Here is a 20,818-nt window from a genome sequence, read left to right as displayed (position 1 = left end):
TGGCAGCCAAGTAGCACACAGAGCAGGGCTACATGTGGTGTCCTTCCTCTGCCTCATTAACATAAGGCAATTCCATGAAAGGATGGTCCCCAACATGATCACATGAGTGGCACCTCCTTGGGAGGTTCATAGCCTTCTCTACACAGTGTCCTTGCTGCTTAAAGCAGTCTCTGAGTGCATTCAGAACTGATGCAAGCAAACATGCATGTCACTACTTCCACAGACTTAACAATCAAATGGTGCTTGAAAATTTTACCTCCCTAAAAAATATCTGCAAAATTATGTTGACTTCTGACCTGAGAAGACATTCTATAAAAGAGGAGGGAAAAGTGTGAAGGAGATTCCAGGTACATATTCCAAAGAAGTTTAGAATGGTAGGTACATTGATGGAATAAGGATCTAGCTTCCCAAGGGGACTGCTCTAGAGGTGACAGCACTGATTCAGCTGGAAAGGCTGTAGAGTGTTAAGAAAAAACTCTGCCTCTAACAAGGAGTCAATTCTCCTTCCTTCTTCTCCTTAGTCTTTTTTTTTTTTTCCAGGATTATCTTTGGGTATTTTAAGAACTTTACTCCCATATGTGTTTTGGCTTGTTGAGTTCCACACAAAGCCCTTTTAGCTTGGGACTGCACTGAATAACCTGATTTCTAGAATCATTGAAGTTTTGAGTCTTGCCAGCCTGGGACACAGGCACCTGTTTATCTTTCCAGGCTTTCTTGAATGACCTCTGGCAAACTTTTATTTTGCATAAAAAGGTCTTATATTTCTTATTTGCACCATTCTTGGGTATTGCACATCTTTGGTAGATGTGTAATGTGGTGAATGAGATCTGCTTTTTATTGTTCTGTAACTGATCTGCGTACAGGGAAACCATGGATTCTTGTATATGTATGGGTCTTGTGATCTGTACCAATTTGAACACAGTGGTTGGAATAGGTTGTCAGATGATTCTCTTACCATGTGCAGATAACAACCACTCTGACTCTTCCCTTTCAATGTTTATACCACACTTCTTGCCTTAAGAAATCTGACAGACTTCCAAAACAATGTAAAATATTAGTTACCATATGGGCACCTATACCCTGGTGCCAAGTCTAATGGGAATTCTATTAATTCATGCACACTGAATACATCTGCTCTAGATTGCTCATAGGCAGGTAAACTTGATCAACTTAAGGACATTTTCTTCTAAATAATCCCTTGCAGAGGATTTCCTCACTGCCGTTTCAAAGTAAACACTAAGCCAGTCTGACACAGTGGACAGAGTGATGGTCCAAGGAGAAAGAGGTGATGGTTGGTTTAAAGATTTGTCCCCAATCCGTTTGGGGACTGGACACAAGGCTCCAACCATCCCAGGCCTGTTTTCCTAGCTGGGAAGTGAGGGGCTTGAGCAGATAACTATGAAATGTTTTCCAGTTCAAGATGTAATCATTTCATGATTCTCAATCCAGGAAGGCTGAACACAATTTAAGGTAGAGTTGCTATTCACTCTTTCTGTCAGGGCTGATTGAACGTGACCTTGTACCAGGCATTTTCAGGGCACTAGTCATACAGCAATGGGTGGTATGCACAGTCCAACTTGCAGAAAGTCCACAGTCTGTAGGGGATCACAGATACATCAACAAGTGTGACCCATGCTGTCCAATAAAACTTTCTGTGATGAAGGAAAAATCTCTATGTGTGTTGTCCAATATGGCAGCCACTGACCACAAGTCAGTACTGAGGGCTTAAAATGTGCTAGTGTGACTAAGGAACTCAAGTTCCTTTCTTATTAACTTTTAGTTGAAGGATGCTTGGGTGGTTCACTGGTTGAGCATCTGCCTTTGGCCCAGGGCATGATCCTGGAGTTCCAGGACTGAGTCCCACATCGGGCTCCCTGCATGGAGCCTGCTTCTCCCTCTGCCTGTGTCTCTCCCTCCCTCTCTGTGTCTCTCATGATAAATAAATAAAATCTTTAAATAAAAATAAAAATAAAAAAATAAATATTAGGCGACTTATCTAAAAAATTTTTTTAATTGAGATAAATTTAAAGATCTAGCTGTGGCTAAGTGCAACACGGCTGGACCATACTGTGTAGGCAATAATGAGATTGGACTAATTTGTATATCACCATTGTGCTAGGAGCTGTGGGTGTCGTCACAGTGGGATAAGAGTATGATCCATATCATATCATACAAACTACTTACAGACTTACAGATTCTGGAGGAAATAAGAGAACTCGATGACATACCTGAAGAAGAATGAGTGGCCAGGTATAGACACCAGGAGCTAAAAGCCATGGACATTTAGAGAAGGGAAACTTTCACATGTTATCTCAGAGTGACTTTTTGTATGACCTTAATTTATTCCCAGTTTTTCTGCCTGCTGATGGTTGTACTGATGGTGCCATCTATAAAAAGCCCTCCAAATCCCAGGGCTGAAGTATAATGTATTAGAAGAACCACAGAAGAACCTCTCTGAAGGCTTTATTTACACAGCAGCCAAGAAAATGAAAGAACATCAGCCTAAATTGATTTAGACAATAAGCTGCCTGAAGAGCAAATATAATCTCCAACAGAAAGAAGTATGCCTCATCTGTGCAATTAAATCTGGGACATTCTTGGTGTCAAACCAATTTTGTCAAAGAGTGACATAAGGTAATGTGCCTTTGCTAACTGAAAAAGGGAATAATGAGCTATAATAAGGAATAACAAAGGAGATAATTCTACTACTGCAAGTTCTGTGAGGTTCTCTTTAGCTTTTTAGAAGGAGAAAACTTATTGGAAAAAACAGTATTTTTATTTCAAAAGAAGACTACAAAGGAGGTGAGCTCTTCTAAAAATAACCACAGATACAGTGAGTACCATCCTGGCCCTAGAGCTGTCATCCCTGCAGGCTCTGGGCCTAGAATGTGGAAGTGTCCCCAGCCAAGGGCCTGGGTGACCTGAGGCCCAAAAAGCCAGGAGCCCATGCAGATGCCAGCAGCATCAACAAGGCTGAGCTCCCTGGGATGTGCCCCCAGCCTCCCAAATTGCATGATGGTTCACTGGGACTCTTATCTCTTCAAATATGTGGTGGGCCCTCCCTTGCTTGGCTGTATTTGATGGAGGCATGCGTGGGGCATGGGAACATCTCAATACCAAGACCCCTATTTCCAAGGAATAAAACCTAGGTCTTTATTCTAACTGGTTCCTGGATGCCTGAGGGGACTTTAGACCACACCATTGTCAATAAAAACCTCCGGACCCCAAAGACTCATGATGCTTTCTTTTCTGAGTCTCCCAGATGCTCCATCTATATCTTCAGTAAACTCTGCTCTTATTTCCCGCTAGCTCATGTTTGATTTCCATCCTGTGTGAAGCCAAGGACCCTCTAGGTCTCTGGACTGCCAGCATCAGGACAGGTTCCAAGCATGCAGGCTGATGCAGTGTAAGTGGGTCTCAGCTCCACTCACTTTTCCCAGTCTGCCAAAGGGGCTCTGCAATGATGGGGAAACCAGCCCTGGTTTGGTTTGGTTGACCAACTTTGGTTCCAGGGTGGCTCTACAAGATGACCACGTGACCAGCTTAGCAAGCAAGAACATAACAGGAGAGTTGAAGAGTACGAAGTGTTTTCTCTTTTGAGCAATGTGTTCCCAAGGTCCTGCTGAGGAAAGACTGCTGGTACAGAGTGCTATCCCTATCACAGCACTGACTTTGCGAAAGGGAACTGAAAGATTGGGTGAGAATGAGAAGCCTATGCTTTCTGCTTCTTGGTCTAAAGAGTAATTAGTGGGGCTGCAGATACTATAGTAGGACAGGAGGTGGAAGGACATCTAAAACCTTCCGAAGACACAAATCCCGGGCTGATACATCCTACCTTACAGATGTCGAGAAAGAACTTGCAGTTAACAATGGATGGCAAAAATGACACATAAATGGAGAGTATAGCTCCAGTTTAGGGAAATACATAGTCAGCCCCATTCATATGTCGCTGTCCTCTGCAGAGTGTTACAGAGGTAAGCACTGCAGCAGCCCAAGGTCAGATCTCCTGATCCCTCTGCAGTGAGGTAGAGGAGGGAGAAGAATGTGATTCTTTCCCTTCCTACCGCTGGTATCCAGTGTGCCAGTGCATGTTACAGACGTTAATTATTACTGTCCCCACTTTACCAGTGAGTGAAATGAGAACTGAATAGGCACTGGGAAATTGAAAAGCCTGCCCAAGGTCAAAGACCTGGCAGATGGTCAAGCATGATTTGAGCCTAGGCAATCTATACCCTGAACCTGAATGCAGTGCCCAGCCCTTTGAAGATGGAACTTGCCCCCATACCCAAAGGAGAGTAAAGGATGGCACCCACTAACCCGTGCAGAAGTGGCTGTCTTGAAGGTTGGGGGGGCTGGCAGGGAGCCCCCAGAATACCATGGATGGCATAGAAAAATCCCTCTTGGGATTAGCAATGGAAAGCCAAGAGTCACTGGAGGGGCTCAAGGTCTGCTCTCGGGGCAAAGGGACTTGCCAGAAAGAGAGGAGAAGGGCCTATAGAGTGTGGACATGGCCTTGGGGAGAACAGGTGCTGGGAAACAGCCAAGAGCTTTCCTGCATCCAGCTTGGAGGAATTACACCTCTGTTCTCGGGGGAGTGAGACATTCAAGAGGGGGTTCAGACCTGGTTCCCTTCTTCTTGAACACTCTCCCCCTGCTTCTCTTACCCAAAGTACACATCTGGGATATTACTAGCATCTGCCCTATCCTCCAGCCTCCCCATAAAATACCTGAGGCTCAGGGTGCAAGGGTAGGAGAGGGGGAAGGACATATCCAGGGCCATGAAATGCTGGGTGGGCATGGTAAGGTTTGAGAATGACCCAGAGAGTATGAGGTCAGGGTGGGGAACCTTTAAGTTTTTGTGCTATCTACCCATACTCTCCTTTTTGGTACCTGAAAATTTTGCACATTAGAAACAAATTGCTAGGAGGTTGCCACTCAGGATAGTGACTCCTTTTCTATGTAGAGTCCTGAGCTCTAAAGAGCCACAGGATTTGAGATATGAAGGGCTCTTGAAGCTCTTCTGTCTGGGCCAGCATGGAAACCAGAGCCCAAAGAGAGATGCCCCATCCAATGCCTCTCTGCCAGCAGCAGCAAGTGCTTCTAGGTAGGAAGAGTCTCCTGCAGTTCTGGCTTGAACTCAGATTTCTGGTCTACTTCCCAGGTTCTGCCTTCATCCAACCAAGAAGCCACCTTATAAACCGGGATGGGAAAGGTGTCTAGAAGCTTGAGAAGACATCACACTGGGGAATTCTTCAAAGGTCCTCTGTGGACTTAAGGATGAAATTTGGTTTGGGGTTGGAATACCTCATAGTCAGCCCTCAAATGACTGTCTTTTACATTTACCTAGAAGAAATGCTCTAACATTCATTGGTTTTATATTGGCCTCCCCCAGCGCTCTCCCCACATCAACAGAACAAAAGGTCAATATTTTTTTTTCCTTTTTAACCACTGCTATCCCTTAACTAAACATGATTATTTTCAATTGCACCTGTACTCAGCAATTGATTGCTTGGAAGCTTGGATTTAATAACCCTTCCAATCACAAACAGTGGCAGATGCCTGATTTCTCAAGGGAAGGGTTTTTCTTAGCCGACAAGAGAAGTCCTGGCTTGGAGTAGCTAAAGTAAGTGCGTGGTAGAAATTAAAAGGATACAAAGGGATATGGGATGAAAACTGAATCTCCCCTCCCCCACAGTAGTTTCCTAGCCCCCGGCTGCCCACCCCAAACCCAGTGGCAATCTCAGTCACTAACTCTTCCAGGGGCTGCTGTTTTAATGGGCACTGGAAATCAGCCCCCAGCACTTCCTATCCCCTTCAAAGGCAGTACAGAAGAGGGGATTAGCGGATCTGCAGGAGGGACCTGTGGCCCAGGCAAAACCTAAAGCTTCTCCAAGTTCAAAGACCCCTCAAGGACATCAAAGGGCACAAGATGCTCCAGGCAGCAGAAGCCCTCAGGATAGGTTGCTTCCAGCTCCTAATGGCCCTCACCCCTTGCTTTCCTTAAAAACCCCACATCAGGAGGGGCTTTATGGCCTAATTATTTGGACTCTGCCATTTCCACCTTGCCCAGGGGGCCAGTTTGGGGGTGTGGGGGCAGGCATGCTTACCTTCACCCTACCTCACAGCACTGTGAAATGCAGGCCATGGGTCAGCAGGTCTGGGAGGGGGGCAGCCCAAAGTGACCCCAGCCTCACAGCATGCACCTGCACGGCTCCCATAAGCTCTGAGGGCCTTTGCCCATGCCCTTCACTTTTACGTGGGCACCCCTACAGACTGAAATCTTCCTATTTCTGGAAGGTCCAGATTGAAGGTCACTGCCTCTCCATACTAGACCTTGACCTTGCCCAGCTAAGAGGGATCCCTCTGGCCCGAATTCCCAAGCGCCATAGTCCTTCTCTCAAAGCCTCCCTGAAGGTGGGACTCATCCTTCTTCTTTATACCTTGACAGCCCAGAGCCTTCCCACAGCCTGGCCACACAGTGCCAACCACACAGAAGGTGCTGATAAGTGTTAGCTCACTGACAGAATAAATTGAACAAAACCAATTTGAGTGTATCTAAGGGCTTATCTTGAAAGCTTTTATCCCCAAGGATCTATGGTCTCTTTGCTATATTTAGTGGCAGGGGGAGTCTGAGAGCATCACCTCACCACAGAATTCCTGTGAGCCCTTTCTCCTGCAAGTATAGTAAAAAATCAATCAGAAGCAAGCAGTCACACCTTCTAACAATAGGATCTCTATCATCCCTAAGATAAGCTAAGCTCTAAGATAGGTTATGTCCTGCCTAATGAAATTGAATGCTAAAGGCATAGGAGAATTTCAGAGATAAATCCTACAATCTCACGACCAAGAGGGACCTGGCTCAATTTCTGTAGAGCACTGGTTCTTAAACACAGCCACACAGTAGAAATTCCTGGTGATCACTAGAAAATGCCAGGGCCTGGCTCCCACCAGCAGAGGTTTTGATTTCACTGCTAGGAGGCATGACTTGAGGATGAGATTTTTAAATGCTGCCAGATGATTCTAAAGTCAGAACTTCTGTGACAGTGCTGACCAGTGGTTCTCTGAACTCAGTGCACATGGGAACCCCCTGGAGGGCCTGGGAAAGCTCAGAGGGCTACGCCTCACCCTAGAGTTCTTGATTCAATAGGTCCCAGGTGGGGTGGTGTCAGGGAGAGGGAGAAGAATTTACATGCCAGTAAGTCCCCCAGGGAACCTGACAGCCACTGTTGATGGTTTTACAAAGTGCCCCATGTCAGCTGCAGGTGAGAATCACCTAGGATACTTTGACCATTACCAATACCTGGGGCTCACCAGACACCCCATAAATCAGGATTTCTGAGGGTGTGGCAGGCACCGTATGTTTCAGGGGCTCCCAAATGAGTCCAGTGTACCTGTAGGTCTAAGAACATTGCTTCTAAGACACAGGATGTCTGGGACGCCTGAGTGGCTCAGTGGTTGAGCATCTGCCTTTGGCTCACGTCTTGATTCTGGAGTCCTGGGATTGAGTCCTGCATTGGGCCTCTGCAGTGAGCCTGCTATTCCCTCTGCCTATGTCTCTGTCTCTCTCTGTGTGTCTCTCATGAATAAATAAAATCTTTAGAAAAAAAAAAAAAAAGAAACAGGCTGTCCATTAATGTGGCAGCAGGGGCCCATGCCAAAGCCTCTTCCTATTCTGAGCAGATATGGGCCTTCATGCAGCTTCCATGCACAGACCCCAAGCCTGCCTTCTCAGCACTGGTGAGAACCCTTGCTCTTCGTGACATGATAAAATTCAAATATTTGAGATCACACTTTGTCCTCCTATGCTCTTCCTTCCTCCTGCCCACAAATTCCAGGGAGAAGTCCACATTGATAACAAATGGCAGGACTTCTCACCAAGCTTTCAGCCAAGCAACAGAGGTTTAGGACAATCACTTCTTGGTAGTCAACATCAAAATCCTGACTGTACTTTATTTCTGTCTGGATTCCCAGTTTTGGGGAAGACCAAGGGAGGGTATTGCTGTCACACAAAGTGCAAGGACCCAAACGTTTCAGCTACAAATTCTACCCTCATGGTGAAGATTCTAAGGAACAGACAATGTTTGGGTGGTCATCAACCTATTGCTAAATTATTAAATGCTGATTTGTGTGACTCTCTGTGAAGTACTCTCGGTACCATACATAGAGACTCTTTGTTTCTCAAACCAAGGGTTTGAGAAATTTCGACACAATTGAGACCTTGGGGGCTTCAGTCACTGCTATTTCTCCCTCCCCCCTTTTTTGAGGCTCTTAAGCAATACTTTTTATCTTAAAAAAGAAATCTTCACTTCCCTTAGTATAAATTATAGCTTCTTACAGTAATCACTGCTGCTTAACTGGCATTCAATTTACAGGATAAAAATATATTCCTTTGGCTGTCTTAACGACTGTGTACACAGCTTGTCCTCAAACCCTCTCTGAATTTTGGCTCAGAGCAACTATCATGTTAAGAGGATGGAATGTGGTTTCAAGCAATGCCAGGAGAATTGCATAAGCGATAATTGATATTTTTACTAGCGGCAACTTTGTAGTTGATAATGGGTTATTAAAACAGGAAAAGAAGCCCTCCCCACAGAATCCCATCTGAGATGTAGAAGGAAAGGTGTTTCAGACAAAAAGCCCCTCAGTGTCAATAAAGGGTGGTTCTGGCAGGCCCCATATCTTCCAGAATGTGTGGCCCTAGGCAAAAGGCAGTGGAGAAGAGAAATCCCCTTGTTTCAGGGTCTCCAGGGCTGAAGCCAGAGCAGCAGCTGTTCCTTCGACCTCACCTTCAGCCACATGAGACCCAGCTCTTGGTGGGGCTCTGTCACACTTTTGGAGTGAAGGGGGTGGCAGGAGACAGAAATAGCAAGGGTACCAAGTGTCCTGCCATCCCTGATCTTTTTAAAAAAATAATTGGAATGTCTGCTTTCAACTGATGTTTATAGAAGGGATCAGTGTCAAATCTCGCCAACCCTGACAGAAAAGAAACTAATTGGTCTGAACCAGGAGCTGTCAAGGGCCAGCCATCTGCCTTCATCTTTGGCCACTCCCACCACCAAGCCCCATCCTCCAGGTAAGATGTTGAAGAGGTTGTGCCTAACTGAACGCATCCATTACAAATACCATAGGTTCCCCCTTCCCCAACCATTTTGAGGGGTTTTTTTGTTTGTTTGTTTTTTAGATATTATTTATTTATTCATGAGAGACACAGAGAGAGGCAGAGGGAAAAGCAGGCGCAGGACTTGATCCCAGGACCCCAGGATCATGACCTGAACCGAAGGCAGACACCCAACCACTGAGCCAGCCAGGTGCCCCAAGTTGCAAGAATTCTTATTCTATTCTAAATACAAATCCCTTCTCACATGTGTGATTTTCAGGTATTTTTCCCATCCTGTGGTGTATCTTTTCAACTTTCTTGATGGTATCCCTTGACACATAAAAGGTTTGAATTTTGACAAAGTCCTATTTATCTATTTTTAGGGTACTAGAAGGAAGACAGCTGGGGGTGGGGTGCAGAGACACAGAGAGAGAGAGAGTGACCCGAAGGTGGTGGAACCAGTGACAGACTGGCCTGCTACCACAATCACTCCCTAAACAAGGTCTCTTATCCTCCAAATAAGAAAATAGGCCCTGCAACCTGCACCATGAGACCAAACAGAGTCACACGGACCCACACAGATATGGACTTTCTCTGCTTCCACATCTTAATTTCTTTCTAAGTCAACTTAAGTGTCCAGCAGAATTGCCTACAAGCTGTATCCTGTGGCTGGTCAAGTCCTGGGGGCCTTGGGCCCACCTCCTTGCTCCCCCATTCCCCCCTCTCCATTTGTTTTGGTTCCAGAAGGCACCATAAACCAGCAGCACAGACATGTGTCCAAACCATAAAGGACTGTCTCTGGGTCAGAGGAAGAGACATGCGAAACCCTAAAGATCACAATGAGTGAAGGCTTTCCAAAGCCAGTTCATCCTGACTGCCTTCTGAAATGTACAGGACTCTTCAGAAGCAGGGAACAATCTCCAAGTGCCTTTTCTCTGTCATTACAGAGGGAAGTCAAAGGGACAGCACCACACCAGAATCCATGACCGAGGCACCATCTTCTGACACCGAGGTAATGACCTGACCCAAAAATCAAGAGTTGGATGCGTAACCGACAGAGCCACCCAGGCACCCCTGGACATCTGCATTTTTAAAAGATCCTCAAGGCATTGCCTGCCTTACTCTGAACTTCTAAATTTTGAAATAATTAAAGGTGCACAGGTGGCCAAAGAGAAAAATACAGGGAGGTTCTGTGCACCCCTCACCCAACCAGGCTATGGTAACATCTCACGCAGTAACTATAATGCAATGTCAAAACCAAAAAGTTAACTTTGGTACAGTCCATAGTGTTTCTTTAGACCTCACTAGTATATATGCTCTCTCTCTGTGTGTACTTCTGTGCAATTTTATCACACATTCTCTTCCTATAACCACCACTCCAATCAAGTAATCAGAGCATTACCACAATGGGATGCATGGGTGGCTCAGTTGGTTGAGTGTTTGACTTCAGCTCAGGTCATGATCTTGGGGTCCTGGAATCAGGCCCTGCATTGGGCTCCCAGCTCAGTGGGGAGTCAGCCTTCCCCTCCCCCTCTGCCCTTTCCCCACTCCTGTGCACATGCTTTCTCTCTCAAATAAATAAAATCTTTAAAGAAAATCAGAGCGTTCCAAGACTATCCTTTTATGGCCATACTCACTCTTTCCCCCATCCCTTAAACCCTGACAAACTAGTCTGTTCCCTATTTCTATAACTATGTTATTTCACAAATGTTACATAAATAGAATCATGCAATGTTTACCCTTTTAAGTCTGCCTTTTTTACTCAGTATAATTCCTCTGAAGTTCATCCAAATGGCTGTGTGTGTCTATAAGCCATTTTTCACTGCTGAGTAGTATTCCATAATGTGGATATACCACCATTTTTGTAACCATTTGTCCACTGAATGACATCTGGGCAGTTTCAAGGTTGGGGCTACTATGATGAAAAGCTGCTATAAACATCATGTGTAAGATTCTGGGTAAAAATAAGTTTTAATTTCTCTGGAAAAAATGCCCTAGAGTGCAGTTGCTGGGTCTTATAGTAAATTTCAGTTTTTTAAAAAATGTTTTTTAATCAAAAAAATTTTTTTAATAATTTATTTGAGGTTAGTGGGGAGGGACAAGCAGACTTCTCACTGAGCAGAGAGCCTGATGCAGGACTTAATCCCAGGACTCTGAGATCAGGATCTGAGCTGAAGGAAGAGGCTTAACAGACTAAGCCACCCAGGCATCCCATAAATTTCAGTTTTAAAAGGAACTACCAACCTATCTTCCAGAGTGGCCATTTTAGCAGATAATCACCCTGCCTGGGTTCACTCTGCAAGTCGTGGCCTACTTCTGTGAGCAGAAGACAGACATGTTTGTTAGCAGTGACTAGAACCTTTTCAAACATGCTACCATTCAGCCATGTTTCCTCCATCCTGTGCATTACATCTGGTTGGTTCATCTGGGACTTAAATACCATCTGAAAAGCTGTAAGACATACAGTTAGTGCACAGACTTCAACACTGACAAAGGACTGGAAGCTGGACTCTGCCACTGCCCACTGGAAGGACCCCTCATTTTTCACTCTACAAAATGCAAATAATAATAGCAGAGAATCGGGTACAAATGAAATGCAATTAGGCACTACTATATTGGCCACTCTTTCAAGGTGGTCAAGGACTTCACATACTCCAAATTTTTCCACATTGTTCTCCGTCCTGTCTTTGTGCCACCTCAGTGACTGATGAGCATGCTGCCCCTCTCCACATGCAGGTCATGGTTGGAATGTTAAATCAGGGAGCCCCATGGCAGAAGGAAGCTTCTCTCCCAGACAGACACCATTCTACTGATCATGCCTGAGTAAGGCTGTCCAACAGTTACAAGTTCATTTAATCACAGCAGTATCCAGTGTACAGTTCCCCATATTTCTCATTAGAAATGTTAAAGAAACTTGGTAAAATTTACATTCTCCGCCTCTGCACAATCTGCTTTGGGTATGACTTGTTATCCATAGATTCTTGGTGGACTTCTAGGAGGGCTTTTTTTTATGTGAATGCTCACAAATTATGTTTGACGAGCCATTTGGGAATCTTTCCTGCAAACGATATTAACATCGTAAATTTAAATTGTATACAATTTGTCTCATTTCTCTTTTGCAATATGACATTGGTCTATTTCAGTCTTTGGCATACCTTGCTTCTTCTCCATTGCTTCTCCATGATTACCAAAGCAGGCTGGCACTCTCACTTGCAAACAGGTTCTATTCATCTGGGCCGAGGGAGCCTGAACTATGTGAGACAGCTGGTAGATCTCTTATCACCTCCCTTCATTATGTGGGTCTTTAGCTCCTCACAGAACAAGGGTGTATGAAAACCGCATGGGATACACCAGGTAGTGAGGTCATGATGAGTATGTCCAGCAACAAAGGCAATTAAGTTAGAAAAGGCAGTATCTCACAGGGTCTGGCTCTTCAAAACACAATGTGCTCTTAGTCTTCAAAAGTGCACAACCCTTTGCAAACCCACAAGTTTGGAATTATGATTGCTTTTGTGTGTTGGGGGGGGGGGGCTGGGGCTCTAAACTTTCTTTCCACTTTGGTATCCAACCATCATAGTGAATCATCTTTCATGAGGAAATGGATTTTATAATCACTTTGTAGGAGTTGCTGTATGTACCCCAAGGACCACAGAACAATAAATACTGAAGACCGATGCCAGGTGGTCTTGAGGCTCAAGGCCAAGGAGTGGTCCAGCTTCTCAGAGGACACATGATTTAATGTGTGTTGCTCCAAGAAGTGACCAGGGTCCTGGGCTTTAGGGCTCACTCTAAACCTTCAAATTCCAGCATTCCACATAGTGCTTACTAGTCTTCTACACCTTAGGCAGTATTATGGAAAATGTGGAAAGAGAAAATGATGCCTTTAATAACAGGTCCCAAAGTGGCTGACTGCCAACTCCCTAAATCCACCAACAGGGCAGCCACAGGAGGGACTCTTCATATACATGCCACTGGTGGCAAGGATGGGAAGCAGCCATCCTTAGGACAAGCACAGTCACTCATGCATCACCTTCTGCCTCCAAAATGCATATAAAATCAGAATGGGGGAGGGGGGCAAGAGAGGAATACCAGCATTTCTAAGCCTCAGGCCAAGGACCTTCATCTGTCCTTTGAGCATATCAAAGACCGCTGCTTTGGGGCTTTTAGAGAGTTTGAATTTTCTGCTCAGTGCTCCAGTCCTGCCTCTTCTTTCCATCTTCTACATGCTAAATCCCCCATTTCATAGGCAAACCAAATTCTGGTTGACCAGTGTGTTTCCTAAGAGGCCTGTGGCCACCTGAGAGTTTGGCTTTCTGGAGGTTGGACAAAGATTTACTAGATTTTATGATGCATCAAGTTAGATGTTTAGACTGGAGTGGGGTCTATTTCAACAGATAGGATGGATGGTGGCTGTTCCAAACATGTCTTCAAAGAAAGCTGGTGTCCAAGCTACAGAGGAAGCTGAGTGGGAACCTAGAATCCAGCTCTGGAAGCCAGTGGAAGAGCCCTTGGTGCGTACTGGCATGACACAGGTGGTAAATAAAGCATGGGAGAAAAGGAAGGATCACAGAAGAAATTCAAAAACCAGAGCAAGGAAGCTATTCGGAAAAACTGCCCCATGGGGGCGGGGGGGGGGGGGGAGGGGGACTTACAAATGAAACAGTTTTTCCCTTTAAGGCCAGCTGGCAGGTGCGGTGTGGCATCCAGCTAGAAGCAGCACTGCACTGAGATGGTGTCCACAGGATGGGCTCCACTCTGAAGTGCTTTAACAGCTCTGTTTAACTGTCTCATGCACAGGAACACTTGGGTGCGTCTGATCCTGGCATTTCTAACTGGCTCCCAGGTGATGCAATGCTGCTGGGCTTAGACCACAAAGAGCAAGGCGCTAGCTAGATGTACGATGTACTTCTAGGTGTTTCTCTAGGCTGCTCCTGATGCAATGCCACAGTGGGGCTGGCCCACGCTTCCCTGCCAGATTCTGGACTGGGCATGGGATAGGGGAGTTTTAGGTGACAACTGTCAAGTCAGTAAGGACAGTTCAGGTAGGGACAGAGGGGGTTAGGAAAGGAGTGGGGTTTCTGGGAGCTTGCTCTGCTGATGAAGCCAAACTCTAAGTGGAATAGACAGCTAATAGCAAGTTGGCCTCCTTTGTCTCCCTGCTGTTGGAAGTTTCTGCCTCCCCTCGGTAATCACAGAACATGTGCTGCAAAGATGAACAGACCTGGGGCACCTGAGTAGCTCAGCTGATTAAGTGTCTGCACCTTTGGCTCAGGTCATCATCCTGGGGTCCTGGGATCAAGCCCCAGGTTAGGCTCCCTGCTTAGCCTGCTTCTCTCTCTCCCTCTGCCTGCCCCTCCCCCTGCTTCAGCGCGCTGTCAAATAAATAAAATCTTTTTTAAAACAGATGAACCTTTAGGTAATCCGGGAGCCCCCCTGCCCCCAGAGCCACTGACACAGTCAACCATAGGTTTGTTAGGTGTTGCTTACCCAATGAGCACATGTGCTCCTGATGGGAAGGCTCCTCTGATGGGAAGCCAACTTGCACATCCCTCTTGGAAATGGGCAAGGCTCCTGTCATCTGGTCCTCAATGTGTCTGAAGCTGTTCCAAGGTAGCCATCCTACTGGACCTGCCATGTCCTCATTGTGGGGCCACCATTATCAAGTCTGACTTGCAAAGACCATGACTGTTTCTTGCCTCTCCTTCTCCTTAACAGTCTACCCAGTTGGAAGCTGGGGAAGCCATGGCCATGCTGCAGGCACAGGTTTGCCTCCCCAAGTAACACAACCCAGTATCCCAGGGTCCAGCATCTCCAGTGACTATGTACCGAACCCACTCCATTGCATCAGCATCTCAGGGGCTTTGACCATCCTGATATTGTTCCTGGCTCAGTTCAAAACTGACTGAGCCCGAGCCTTCTCCTTTCCATTCTGTCTCCTGATCCTAATCATCAGTGAATATCAGCGAATCACTGGGCTTGCTTCACACTTGCCCCCTCTCAACACCTCAGAACTGTGGCTACAATTAATAAGACCATATCTTTGAATGCTTCCAGTGACTTGCTAAAAAAATTATGACATCCCTCCTTCTATATCCATCTCCTTATTTATGTTTTGACTGAGATGGGGCTTTCCTAGATCCTCACATGGGCCCTGAGCAACCATAGTGCTCTGCTCAGACTTTAGAAACAGAGGGCATGCTTTCATAGCTCCCCCAGACCCCGTTCTGCTCGTCCTTTCTGATGCACATCTGGCAAAACCACCATATCCACACCCTCCATGCCTGCAAATGGACAAGGATGAGAAGGGCTCTTTCCTAGAATGTGCTGCTGACAGCACTGGTGGCAAAGTTCCCAGGGTCTTAGAGACTGCAGCTGCCCTCAGGTCTTTAGCCTGGACTATCCCATCAGCAGTGGACAGTAGATAAATAAGGATTTCAGGCATGACACCAAATGCCATGGCATCTTTTAGTGAACTTGGGCTGCTATAACAAAATGCCATAAACTGGTGGCTTATCAGTAATGGAAATTTGTTTCTCACAGTTCTAGAGGCTGGAAGTCCAAGGTTGGAGTGCTAGGATGGTTGGGCTCTGGTGAGGGGCCTTTTCTAGGCTGCAAATGTCTGCATTCTCTTTGTACTCTCATGTGGTAGAAATAGAGCTAGCTGGTTCTCTGGCCCCTTCTTATAAAGGCACTAATCTCATTCATGGGGACTCCACTCTTAGGACCTAAGCACCTGCTAATCCCATTAGAATGGGGGTTAGATTTCAACATAGGAATTTGGAGGGATCATGAATATTCATTCCGTAACAGAACACTCCATCTGTAGAGAAACTTGCATCTTATACCCCTGCCACCTCCCATGGTCCTTACAAAACCCTAGCCATACTAGTGGAAAGTGTCTTTCTGGGTAAAGGTAAGTAAATCCAGTTACCAGGAGACCCACACAGGGAGGTCTGGGCCTCAGCACAGGTCTGTTTTCTTGTGTAAGGGGCACCACCTCACGGCAAGAGGCCCTGGTAGAAGTCTCCCATTGGCCACTGATAAGGGAGGGAACCAGCCATCTGCAAAATGAGGCTGAGAGGACTATGGATGTCCCTTCCTGCTCTGAGAACCAAGAGAAAAGCCATTTCGGTGAGCCTGCCAGAAGCTCTGGCAATTGAACGAGAAAACTGGATCCCGTCTCATTCCTGGGATAGTCTGTAACGTAAGGAAGTTGTGAGGGTATTTCGGAATTTGGTTCTTCAGCCAAACTCCACGTTCCTCCCATCTCCTCAAACACCATCTCGGACAACAGCCTTTCAGGTAAGGAAATCCACCCAATAATTAAATGCAAAGAATTCCTGGGGTAGAGACTGACACTAGCGACAGCTTCTGTTATGGTAATGACGCTCTGGGGGCCTGGGGGCCGGGGACGCTCCAGATCCAGCTGGAATTTCCATCAGAGCGATAACGTCCAGCCAATAGCTGTGCAGACTGGCTGCTCCGAATGCAGGTGGGATGACATCTGTCTGCTTGCTGAAGAGCTTTTAATGCTTTTCGATTTGTGTTCTCCTCCCAAGCATTGCCTGGGCAGATCTGGGAAGGCTGTGCTCAAGGTCCTCTTAAGGACAGTGGCTCTGGGCCTTCCAAGCAACTGGAACAAGTGTTCTCTCCCCACCTTTGACTCTGCATCAAGGGTAAGAGTGCAAAGGAAATCCTGGTAACTTCTGTGCAGTTCTCCTTAAGGCAGGGCAGTGAGAAATCCCAGCTTAGGGCAGGAAAGCCATATCAACACAGCCATCAGTTACAACCTTCCTTGTGACTCTGGACACTGAACCCATTCAAAAATCACACACGTCTGAAAGGAACCAGAAGGAAATTCTGCTGTTATGAAAGCCATGCTCAGGGCCGTGCTGAGTGGGCTCATGGAAGCTGTGTGGGGTGCAGGTCAACACCATTTCTCTGAAGTCCCAGATCGTCCTAATTCAGTGAAGACTTGAGGACGAGGGTGGCTTGTGGATTAATGTGCAAGGACCCCGCAGTTTCCAGCAGCAAATTTAAAAAATAATAATAAAGCAAAAAGGAGCGAGGCCTAAATGTTTTGTCCAAGTCTGGAATTTGGATAAGAAAGCCGCGCCCTGCGGATGCTCACACACCGGCTTTGATCCAGGGGCCAAACGCCGAGGAAATCATACTCAGGAATCGCTCCAAGCTCCTCTATGTGAAACCTGAGAGCCCTGAACACTGCTAGCACCACCAGCTACCCTTTAGTCTGGAGGGGGAGGCTGCGGGAGGCCATGGGAGCTGAATGGGAACAGAAAAGAAGACCCCGAGAACCAAGGGGAAGCCTGTCTGAAAAGCCAGCATGGGACCTGCCTAGAACCAGACCAGAGGCACCTGGGCTTCCTGCAGACCTCCTGGGGGATAGAACCCCCCCCCCCCCCCAAATTAACACATCTATCCTAATCCCAACTAGAGCAAAAGCATACTTCCCCTCCCTCTGGGGTTTCTAGACAGTTATAACATTTCCAGAAATCCCTTCTCTGCTGTACCCTCTTCATAAGGCTGGCCCATCTAATGTCTACACTATGCCTACCAGACTGAGGCCCCCAGACAGGGGCGGGGCAACAGTGGTGGCTGCTGGGGCCGTCCACTGGCAGGTGATCTGGCTGATCACATCTGGCCTGCATTCACTCTGCGTCTCCCCCACGCTGCACCGGGCAGCTCATTCTTCATACCGATCACAGACAAACAGTCCCCCTCGTCACACATCTGGATAATGGCTTTCCTTACTTCCTGTCCTGGGATCAAGACAATTCTTTTCAGATTGAACTGTGATGACTCTTATTATAAGAACATTTCCCCCAGAAGAGCTCTCTCCTCCCCTTTCCCTCTGCTGCCCAGCCCTCCTGAGACACTTGTCCACTCTCTGCCCATAAGCCACGATTCTCAGGGATGGGATTCAGATGGCATTCTGTGCTGTGCACCAGGCAAGCAAGTCCTCAGGCATGCGTGAATGAGACATCCTTCCAAATCCACTGCCCTGAACTCATTTGCAAGCTGTCATGTTCTGGCTGGAAACATCCAGAGTGCCTGGATCTAACTTCTAAGGAATGCCTGTATTGGAGGATACCAAGTTTCACATGGGACCTGCCTGGTGTGGGACCCAGGAAATTTAACAAAAATCCCCTACCCCTGGACAAGCAGAGCAGGACTAACTCCATGTTGTGCTACACCCGCCATCTCCTGTATGACCCCCACATGACCTGCTTATTGCTTAAGGTGCTCCCCCACCCTAGTCAAGCCGCTGAGCACACCCTTAACTGGAAATTGCTCATAAAAATGTAACCCTGCCTTGTGCCCGCCAAAGCTGCACGCCAATTCCGACCAGAGTGATAGGCCAGTTCAAATGGGTCACTATAGGGTAAACTGTGATTCAATTGGCCACTTGCGGGACAGAATAGAGAATCCAGAAGTGGACCCTCAACTTTATGGTCAACTAATATTTGATAAAGGAGGAAAGACTATCCACTGGAAGAAAGACAGTCTCTTCAATAAATGGTGCTGGGAAAATTGGGCATCCACATGCAGAAGAATGAAACTAGACCACTCTCTTTCACCATACACAAAGACAAACTCAAAATGGATGAAAGATCTAAATGTGAGACAAGATTCCATCAAAATCCTAGGGGAGAACACAGGCAACACCCTTTTTGAACTCGGCCACAGTAACTTCTTGCAAGATACATCCACGAAGGCAAAAGAAACAAAAGCAAAAATGAACTATTGGGATTTCATCAAGATAAGAAGCTTTTGCACAGCAAAGGATACAGTCAACAAAACTCAAAGACAACCTACAGAATGAGAAAACATATTTGCAAATGATGTGTCAGGTAAAGGGCTAGTTTCCAAGATCTATAAAGAACTTCTTAAACTCAACACCAAAGAAACAAACAATCCAATCATGAAATGGGCAAAAGACATGAACAGAAATCTCACAGAGGAAGACACAGACATGGCCAACATGCACATGAGAAAATGCTCCACATCACTTGCTATCAGGGAAATACAAATCAAAGTCACAACGAGATACCACCTCACACCAGTGAGAATGGGGAAAATTAACAAGGCAGGAAACCACAAATGTAGGAGAGGATGCGGAGAAAAGGGAACCCTCTTGCACTGTTGGTGGGAATGTGAAATGGTGCAGCCACTCTGGAAAACTGTGTGGAGGTTCCTCAAAGAGTTAAAAATAGACCTGCCCTACGACCCAGCAATTGCACTGCTGGGGATTTACCCCAAAGATACAGATGCAATGAAACGCTGGGACACCTGCACCCCGATGTTTCTAGCAGCAATGTCTACAATAGCCAAACTGTGGAAGGAGCCTCGGTGTCCATCGAAAGATGAAAGGATAAAGAAGATGTGGTTTATGTATATAATGGAATATTCCTCAGCCATTAGAAATGACAAATACACACCATTTGCTTCGATGTGGATGGAACTGGAGGGTATTATGCTGAGTGAAATAAGTCAATCGGAGAAGGACAAACATTATATGGTCTCATTCATTTGGGGAATATAAATAATAGTGAAAGGGAATATAAGGGAAGGGAGGGGAAATGTGTGGGAAATATCAGAAAGGGAGACAGAACATAAAGACTCCTAACTCTGGGAAACGAACTAGGGGTGGTAGAAGGGGAGGAGAGTGGGGGGTGGGGGTGACTGGGTGACGGGCACTGAGGGGGGCACTTGACGGGATAAGCACTGGGTGTTATTCTGTATGTTGGCAAATTGAACACCAATAAAAAATAAATTTATTATTTAAAAAAAAATTGGCCACCTGCATGCGGACCGACATGACTGTGCAACTTTCTATGTGTGTTACAATCCCATTGGCCACTGGCCCCTATAAAGCTGCTATGTCTCTTAGCCTCGGCATCCAAGTCCCTGCTCTGCTGTGTCGGGTATACTTGGACCCAAGCTTGAGCTTGTAAATAAACCCTCGTGTGTTTGCATCGGTGTCAGCTCCTAGGTGGTTTCTCGGATTCGTAATCTTGGGCACAACACCTGGGGCCGAGGATCCCACTTGTTACAGAGGCAAGAAGGTAGAGGAGGCCAGAAAACAACAGTGAAACCCCTGAGTCCTGTGAGCCATGGTTATCTACCCCGATGTACTGGGACTTGCCTGGAGGGTCTTCCTTAGCTATTTCTCCCCGGGAGGGCAGGTCCTAACTGGTCTAGGGTGAAGCTCAGGCCACTGGCACTTAAAAATGCTTCAGGCGCTCCCCTTGTGAAGCAACGTCCAGGTGTCACCTGCCCCATGTTCCCAAGCTTCCCTGAAGAGAGCGTTTTTCAGAGGCCACAACTGGAGGTAACCAACCGGAGGAGAGATAAATTCCAGAACGGAAATACCTGAGAAAGGGAATATGGAAGTCTGAAAAAAAATTCTGAGGAAGATCAAGTGGGGAGAGTGCCCACCCTGAGAACAGGTAGCAAGAGCCCAAATAGGGGGCGTGACTTTGGGGCCCACCTGGAGGGCTTTCTGTGGATTTACTTGGGTCAGAGAGGTCACGGAGTTTGGGATGATTCAAGACAAGAATTGATCTGGCTCAGGCTTATCTGCAGAGCCTCCTAAATCCAACAGAAGCAGAGATTTATTTTCTGCAATAGAAACCTCTTTGTTTCTACATATAATGATATGTTCTTTATTTTCCCTCCTGTGTGTGGGTGGCCAAGTGT

The 20,818-nt window shown here is 46.4% G+C and overlaps 1 protein-coding gene across 1 annotated transcript in view; it reads right to left on the bottom strand.

The window, feature by feature from the left end:
* Window positions 1–20,818, bottom strand: part of ADAMTS17 (ADAM metallopeptidase with thrombospondin type 1 motif 17) — a 338,281-nt gene that overhangs the window by 172,371 nt on the left and 145,092 nt on the right. The window lies entirely within an intron of this gene.

Source organism: Canis lupus, chromosome 3, assembly GCF_011100685.1.
Source record: "Canis lupus familiaris isolate Mischka breed German Shepherd chromosome 3, alternate assembly UU_Cfam_GSD_1.0, whole genome shotgun sequence".
Classification (NCBI taxonomy): domain Eukaryota; kingdom Metazoa; phylum Chordata; class Mammalia; order Carnivora; family Canidae; genus Canis; species Canis lupus.
This window is presented reverse-complemented; position numbering and strand designations above follow the sequence as displayed.